An 8,940-nucleotide genomic window follows, 5' to 3' on the forward strand; every position below is an offset into this window, starting at 1 on the left:
CTAGTTCAACTTATGTCTGTTTAAGCTTTCAATTAGTTTGTTGTAATATATGAGTGTTGTAATATTTTCAAATTAAATAAAATTTTTCGTTCAAGAAGGGAACGTTATCCCCTTAAACCTTATATATCAAATGAGTTATCTTTCTGTTTAAGAAGTTCCATCATAAACACAATAAGAATTGTTTGATTAGAGATCATGGTCTAAGGTAGGAAACGAATAAGATTTGTGTTGTGCTTGATCTAAGGAAGACAAGTTTGGAGTTAGCTACCTTGGTAAAGCCGAAAGTTTAGAACGCTGGAAGTTCCATTGTCGACTAAGTTCAGGTATTAGTCAAAACTCTCTAGTTAAAAAATTATTATTGCGAAGCATGGTGGGCTGTTAAACTTTTAAGATAATTTATTTCGATATATAAGTAGTAGAGTTGTGGTAACTAGTACCATTAAAAGTCATTAATTGAAAAACGAGTGAACCTTAATTGATATTAATATATAAATAGTATTATATAAAGGTTCGCTGGTATCAACAGAAATACCAATTAGTAGTTCGTTGGTATCAAAGAAGAATACCAACGACATTAAAAACAATACCAAACAAATACCGTCAAAAATGTCGGTAGATAGAGTCCACTAGGATGCAACTTAGTAGAGGTCGAGAAATCCTCATGTGTGGAGTAAATCAAAAGTACGAATAGTTGAAATTGGAAACACTTTTTTATAAAGGTTGATTACAACCTTACAGCAGGTTAATAAATGGGAAGTACAGTAGCCTAGATTGAATTGTTTCAGACTTTAAACATTGATTAGATAAAGTAGGTGAGATAGTAAAAAATAAAAGTGCTTCCTATAACGTGCTGGATTATTAATACATTTGGCAGTTTATAGGTGGCCTTTGTATATGGCGTTTCAATGAAATAGAAGTGATCAAGTTCTATACTTCATATCCCTACAGTTCTTCCTACCATTTTTTCGTTTTTCGAGTAGTGCCTTCCTACTTTGTTGTAACTCTTGTAACCGAGTTTCGTGCCAAAGCAATAAAATATGCCAAAGTTACAAATCAGGTGCCTATGTAGGAAATATGACTAATAATAATAAAATAAAAACTAGAACAAACTTATCTGATTGAATATTGTGACGTGACATACTATCATTGTCCTAATGTCGAATTTGTCTCGTACTATACCTACAGACTCAAAGTAATCGACCTTCAGAGACAAAACTCAACCCCCTTGCTGTATTATGACGAGATAAACAATTACCAGAACAAAGAATGATATATTGTTTGTTTTTGAGAGGAAAATCAGTAATTTTTTCTATATCTTCCAAAGAACAGAAGCCGAGTTTATAAAGTAGCACTTTTTGAACCCAAAACAGGATGCCATCAATCACCATAACATGTCTAGCATAAATTGGGGAATTGATATCAATCAACGAAGATTTTGCAATAAGAAAGAACATGTTGGAACATTGAATATATATAAGAATAATCGAAACATTGATGTATTCATTAACACAATAGGCAAAGCCTATTTCAACCATAAGAAAAAGTAAGGGGCTAGATATTGTATAAAATGCGTACATGTCTTTGTTTTATCTACTTCCTCATTTTTTTTTTAATTTTTTATTATTATTGTACCATATAGGTTGGGCACAATAATTTTGGTAGTGGGAAAAAAGAAGAAGAAGAAAAGTAAAAATACAAAATTGTCCATGTGATATAAACTTAAACTAAAGAATAAGTGTTAAAAAGGAAGGATATGTTGTGTATTTGCAGTGTGAACAAAGATATTTTTTGTGCTAAATTAAAAATGGTGTAATATTTGTGAATCTTTTTTTAAAGGCAAGTGGTGTAATATTAAATGAAATGGAGGAAGTAGATATTGTTTCAGGGATTTTTGGAATCACCTGAAGGGGGGTATAGATTCCCTCGGGAGACAGATCCGGAACGCAACACTCGTACGGTCTGAACACCTATAAAACAACGAATCTCCGGTTTACTAGAGATCCGCTTCCAATGACCAAGTTAGTGACCAGCAACGGAATTTTAGAGAGAGAAAGTAGAGAGAAGTGAGAGCATATTTTTGGGCAGAGTGCCTTTGGGAATTGTGTGTTCTTCTTCCTATCATGGATTTATGGGGTATTTATAAGAAAGTGGGAGATCAAGCTCCTAGGGTTTCATAATCTAGGAAGATCGGCTGCCCTATACGTGGTTGACACGTGTATTAGGGTTTCCTTTATGCTAGGCATGTATTCTTTAATGGGATTTGATCCATTCATTATCTGATATCTCTCTTTCGGCCACGTGTCATGCTCAAATTAGCCATTTTTAGCTGAGAAAGATGCCACATGTCGGATTATAATCGGGACACTTGTCAGCCTCTCATTTGTCTATAAAAGGGGTTAAAAATACCCCTAAACATAAGCCCCTCGAGAGGGGTAATTCCTCTTCTTAAGAGGGATTATACCTTTCGAAAATGAATTTATAACTTTTTTGGATTCGACATCATGTTTAGTTCAATTAAAAAGGTTTGATTAACTTGGAAATTTTTTATACCTTGGCCGGTATGTTATTTTCTAAGTTAATCAATCATAATAATGATTGCCCTTAAACTAGACAGATGTCGATCATTATCCTTTTAAACCCCACTTTAATTGTTTTGTGACTAATGGGTTACTTAAAATACCTTTTAACAAGGTTTGATTGGCTGTTAAGCCTTTTCATTTCCTTTTATTCATTTGAATGAAGATTGCCCTTTTCAGTCTATCCCCTTAAGGATTATCTTTGGACCTAGGCTTGTTCAAAGATATTGCCATTTAGACCATTATTTTTTTAATGGCCCATTAGGCTTACTTAGATGCTTCTTTTGCATTTGTTCGGCATTTAGTCTACTCCAGAATGGAGAAGGTTTTGATTAAATTAGACTAGACAAATTGCCGAGAAACAATTAACACTTGTCGAGGGCTTAGCCTCGCGTTTGTGCCGATTCAGATGTAGCATTTGTCGAGATTCTTAGTCTCGTTTTCTATGCCGCGTGGGATGAATTTTCCTTTGTCTTTTCCAGGCGGTCTAACGATTTTTCAATCGTTTGGACTAACCTTTAAGATGTCAATTGATTCCATCTTTTTGACCATCACAATAAGTTCAAGTTCTTGTTAACAAGAAGTTTCATCCTATGCCTTTGTCACTTATGACTAAATCGGGCTTGGACTTAGTTGGGGCGAAAGATGACCATCTGTCACTTCTTGCCCTTGCCTTTGGAATTCTATTTGGTGCAAAGGTTTAGAATTCCTGCACTTTGGAGTACATTTGAGATTTCTATTTGACATTTATGCCGCTTAATCCTTGTACTTTGGGAGTTTAAGCTATACAATGTGATTTGTCGAGTGAATCATCGGGATTATACTCGGTGTTTTACCATTGTATTGAAAATTATACTTGGCAATGTTGCCGTATATATCTTCCACCCTGGCTCACTCCTTTCATAGAAGCTCGGCATATGTGCCCTTTTATCCTTTCTAAGATAAATCTTACTCGGACTCAGAAGGGTGTTGTATGAACAGGTGAACCTCTTTCCAGAGTTTATTGATATTGTTTGGATAAAGGAACTATTCAATATACGCTTGGACCATATAAAGATCTGTGTATTGCCCTATTGAGGGAGGCTTATCCGAAGGTATTAATACGTTTTACATTTATTAGGCCGTAGCCTTATACTAAGGGACCTTTTTCCTTCATTTCATGAAGTGGCTACTCAATAAGGAACGTATTGACCTTAGTCTTTCCTTATTGCCCCAATGGGGTGGCTTGTCTTTCAAAGACTCGAATAAAATGTGACGGGTAGCATTTTGTTTAGTACTCTGGCCGTTCAAAAACTAGAAGAAGCTGCCCTGTCTTATCTTCGATAGGCTTTCTTCTACCTTCGATTATCAACTTGATTATATTACAACGATACCCGACCTTGAAGCTATCTTGCGAGCAATGAATGCTTGCATAGATAATCGGACATTTAGTAGGCATCTTGAATTCGTGGAGGGCCTACACGGCCTAATTGCATTAGACTTTAGAAATTTGTTGCCGCTTTTGGTCTTTAGTAATAAGTCGAGGCCTAATGGTCCTCGTTCACTTGGCTTTTCACAAGTGCTGCTTATTTTCCTAAAGTAAGGTTGTTTCCTCATTAGCTGGTCGGCACTTTGACTCTTCCAACTTATCTTCCCAAAGGAAGATTGGTTGCTCAAGCTAGGCCTTTTGGGTCATGCGTCAGCTAGCTCGATCACTTGCTTTGTTGTGCACTAAGATTTGCTATCTTTTGAGTACTAGCCCCTATCCATTAAGACTTTACTCTTGGTTGGGCTCATGGCCGTTTGATTATTTTCAAACAAGCCTGAACTTAGTGCTCGGTTTCACTTTGTTGCTAGACGACTCTTAAGAGGCCCAACTTCATATATTGCATGCCGACATATATATGGCTGATTGCATGATTTGGTTAGGACCTTAAAGCATTGCCATTGATGTTGCTAGATACTCGTAGTAGTTTTATCATCACATTGCTATGCATGAGCTTGCTTGGCTGTGATGCCTATTGGTCAAGGATGAGTTAGCTAGCTACTTAGTACCGATGCCATTCGGCTGGAGCATACTAAGTCTGGTTGACTCTTTTTGCTGCCCCTTGCCCTTTGTACAAGCCATAGGACTTAGCATTTGGCAGCTCGTCAAGTGTGCTGCTTAGCCCTTGCTCATTGTTCAACACTCGGCTGCCAGCAACATGGTTGGCTGCCAGCTGCTTAGCCCCTGTTCTCGCTAAAGGCTCTCTTGTTAATCATTTTTCGTCATTCAACTATCTTAAGCAGTTCACTTGGACAAAGGTTAGCTTGGATGCTTTGATTTTATATTCGTCTCTTAAATGTCGAGTCAATTATCATAGTCAACACTTGAACTTGTTCAGATATGAATGCCGCTAAGTCTTTTGAAGAAGGTCGTCCACTAGGAACGTGCACGACACACTACTAGAAAACAGGCCATTTTCGACGGAATTTTTTCGTTAGAATAACCCTGAATTCCGTCGGAAAAGCCGTTTCCGACGGAATTTCTGTCGGAACCGGTTTTCGAAAAACCTTTTGTAGGAAAAACGACATTTTTCGACGGGAATTCCGTCGGAAGAGGAATTCCGGCACCGGAAAAGTCCGTCGGAAATTTCCGACGGATACTATTCCGCCGGAAAATTCTGACGGAATTTCCTTCAGAAAAGTCAACAACAAAAACAAAAATAAAATGCCTCCCACCACCCCCACACCTAGCCCACACTAGCCACCCTAACCTGAACCCACCCACCAGACCCACCTAACCTGAACCCACCACCTTAACCCACTTAACCCTAACCCACCACCTTAACCCACCTAACCCTAACCCACCCAACTAACCCATATCTATCATCTAACTCCACCAACCATAACCCTTATCTGTATCCCCTCCCCACCACCCTAATACTCTCCTAGCCGCCAGATCTACAAACCACCACCACCCACCTCGCCATCCCCCACCCTCCCAAACCACCACCGAAACCACCCAAAAAAACATAAAAAAAATCTGACCACAAGCCAGATCTACCCACCATAACCTCGCCAACCCAGCCACCAATATCTGATCTCTAACATCCACCACCACCACCATAAATTTTCAAAAAAAAAAACCGAAAAATCAACAAATTAATTAAAAAAAAAATTAAAAAAAAAGAGATACATACCTTAATTTGACCAAACAAAACGTCGAAATTGGGTTTACAAGGTCAAATTCGACCATGAAAAGTCTAGATCTAGAGTTTTCATGGTCAAACTTGACCTGAAAACCTTTGTTGCACTACTACATTTTAGACCTAATACAACCCCTATTTCCGTTGTATTAGGTGTTAAAAACCGTTGAATTAGACCTAATACAACGGCAAGCAACCGTCACATTTGCTAGGGTTGGATTAGGTCTAATACAACGGTAAAAAGAACCTAATACAACGGATTGTGCAATCCGTTAGATTAGGTACATATACCTAATCCAACAAGTTGCCCAATCCGTTGTATTAGGTTCCTTACTTCTTTTTTTGGAATAACTGGACCTAATACAACGGATTGCTCCCCAATCCGTTATATTAAATCTTTCTTCCGTTGTATTAGGTCATTTTTTTCTTTTTCTTTTCCTTTTCCTTTTTCTTATTATTATTATTATTATTATTATTATTATTATTATTATTATTATTATTATTATTATTATTATTATTATTATTATTATTATTATTATTATTATTATTGTTATTATTATTATACTGTCCAAGTCCTATATGTCCAGATTGTTCAATTTATCAGATATTGGTATTGTATCTTTGGATGATTAGAATTTGAAATTTGGAAAAACTAAGATATGAAAAATTGAATAACGAAAAACGAAGAATGAAAAATTGAAAAATCTGAAGAAAAAAAAACCCGAAATCGAACCCAGATATGAAAAAAAACCCAGAAAAAAACCCAAAAATCGAACAAAAAAACGAACCCAGAAAAAACAATCAAAAAAACGAATCTAGAAAAAACGAATCTAGAAAAAACGAAATCAAACCAAAAAACGTAATCGAAATCGAACCCATAAAGAACAAACCCAGAAATCGAAAAAAAAAACTAACCCAAAAACGAAATCAAACCCAAATAAAAACCTAGAAATCGAACAAAAAACGATCTAAAAAACAAGAACAAAAAAACGAAAAACGAAAACGAAAACAAGATCTGAAAAATGATCTTAAAAACAAAAAAAAACCCATCTTAAACGATTAAAAAAACGAAAACAATCTAAAAGACGCCTAGAAATCGAACCCAGATCTGAAAAAAAAACCCAGAAAAAACCCATAAATCGAACAAAAAACGAACTCAGAAAAAGGAAATCGAACCTAAAAAAACGAACGAAAAAAGAACCAAGAAAAAACAAAATCGAACCAAAAAATGAAATAGAAAAAATTGAAATCGAAATTGGAATAAAACGAAATCGAAATCGACCCCATAACAAATAAACCCAGAAATCGAAAAAACACCAAATTAAATGAAATCGAACCCAAATAAAAACCCAAAAATCGAACAAAAAACGATCTAAATAACAAGAACAAAAATACGAAAAACGAAAACAAAATCTGAAAAACGATCTGAAAAACAAAAAAAAAAAAAAACTGATCTTAAAACAATTTAAAAACAAAAAAGATCTAAAAAAAACTAGAATGATGGAGTTTAGGAGAGAGGGGGTAGATGAGAGAGTTAAGGAGAGATTAAAAATGAGAGGCGTGAGAGCTGCTAGGGTTTGAGAGATAAATAGAATGAGGGGAGCGTACAATGTGTTTTCAAAAGCCCCAAAAAAAAGCCCAAAAGGGTCTAATACAACGGTTTCTCTAATCCGTTGTATTAGCTGAGCTAATACAACGAATGAATTTATCTAATGCAACGGTTAGTATAAACCGTTGTATTAGACCTATTTTAGCATAAACCGTTGTATTAGACTACATCTAATACAACGGTATGAAATTAACCGTTGTATTAGCCAATTTTGTACTGTTGTATTAGATTAAAAATGTAGTAGTGTTGAAAGGGTGAAAACGGCGGAAATTGGTGTTGCTGATGTTGGTGTTGGTGGTGTTGTTGATGTCGGTGTTGGTGGGCGAAAACCTTAGCTTTCCTTTTCGAGAAGAGAGAAAGAGAAGAGGAGAAAGAAGAGGGAGGAGTAGAGAAGAAGATTGAGAAGAGAGAGAAAGGGGGTAAGAGGAGAGGCAGAGAAGATGAAAGAAAAGAGAGAAAGAGAAGAAGAACGAGAGAGAAGAAGAGGAGACAGAAGCTGAACGAGAGGAAAGACAGAGAAGAAGAGGAAAGAGAAGAGAAGATGAGAGGAGAGGAGCGAGAAAGAGAAGGAGAAAGCGGAAAGAATTAGCTAAAATGAAGTGAGGGGGGGGGGCTGGTTTAGACTTTAAGAATTAGATTCCGACGGAAAACCCGTCTTTTAAATTAGATTCCGACGGAAAATCCGTCGAAAATTTCCGACGGATTTAAATTCCGTCGGAAATTTAGTGTTTCGATGGAAAAATCTGTCGGAAAAATCTGAAATTTCCGACGAATTGCTAAAATTCGTCGGAAATTTCTGACGGAATAAAAATCCATCGGAATTTCTGATTTTTTCGACGGATTTACATGTCCGTCGAAAACCGTCCGTCGGAAATCGGCCTATTTCTAGTAGTGGCACTTAGCAACATTGCTATTTAAATGTAAGGTAGATAGGCTTCACTAAAGGGAAACTCGACCATCATACTTAGTAGCTATGCTCTTGACTTAGAGTTGTTTTGCATGCCTATCTTCGGGAGATGACACGCAACGTCAGCTCGAACAAGGTGTTGGTCGGCCTTAGCTTTTGCCCACTTGGAAATGGTTATGCCATATTCTCGGCACTATTATTCATGTCGCCTATTTTCTCAAAGATAGCTTCATATCAGCAAAGGCCGTCTAGAAATTAGAATATGGTGCTTTGCTCAATAGCAGCTCGGCCACCTATCTCGGCAAGGCATAGGTCGTCTAGAAATTAGAAGATGGTCCTTTGCTCAATAACAGCTCGGCCACCTACCCCGACTGCTTTGGCCGACCAGCCATGCTTACTTGTCCGCCTGAAGTTGATTAGGAGGTCCCTTGCTCTATAGCAGCTCCGACACCTGGCTCGGCAAGGCAAAGTCCGTATAGAAATTAGAAGATGGTCCTTTGCTCAATAGCAACTCGGACACCCAATTTGATTCGGCACAATAACCAAGTGATTACTTGTCCGCTTGAAAGTGATTAGTAGGTCCTTTGCTCAATAGCAGCTCGCCCACCCAGCCATGGCCGACCATCTATGCACTCTACTAGGCAGCTCGAACATCAATTTCTCAGGCTGATTGTCGGAGCT

This window comes from Chenopodium quinoa, unplaced genomic scaffold (assembly GCF_001683475.1).
Source record: "Chenopodium quinoa cultivar QQ74 unplaced genomic scaffold, ASM168347v1, whole genome shotgun sequence".
NCBI classification, from domain to species: Eukaryota; Viridiplantae; Streptophyta; class Magnoliopsida; order Caryophyllales; family Amaranthaceae; genus Chenopodium; species Chenopodium quinoa.